Source organism: Plasmopara halstedii, assembly GCF_900000015.1.
Source record: "Plasmopara halstedii genome assembly, contig: Scaffold_525, whole genome shotgun sequence".
Taxonomy (NCBI): Eukaryota; Oomycota; class Peronosporomycetes; order Peronosporales; family Peronosporaceae; genus Plasmopara; species Plasmopara halstedii.
The window spans coordinates 1377061-1377339 of NW_020187445.1; positions in this window are offsets into that span (position 1 = coordinate 1377061).

Sequence of the window (279 nt, forward strand, 5' to 3'; positions counted from 1 at the left end):
TTCGCTTGCAGAACCAGCGAAAACTAGTGATTTCTGTGTCGTTGACACAGAGCTCATTGAGCAAGGAAGTCGTTTTATTCTTATGAATTAAGTTGCAGTGTCTAGCGAACACGCGAGCCTCGATGAGGCAATGAACGATTGCAACTGTAAATGTTCTCAATCTTAATGGGGGAAGTGTAACGGGGTTACACGTACCCTGGGTGTGTGTCACACGAGATGTTCATGGTGTGACTGCACCCAAACAAGAATACGGTGTGTGGCTAGGTAGCCAGTAGTTAT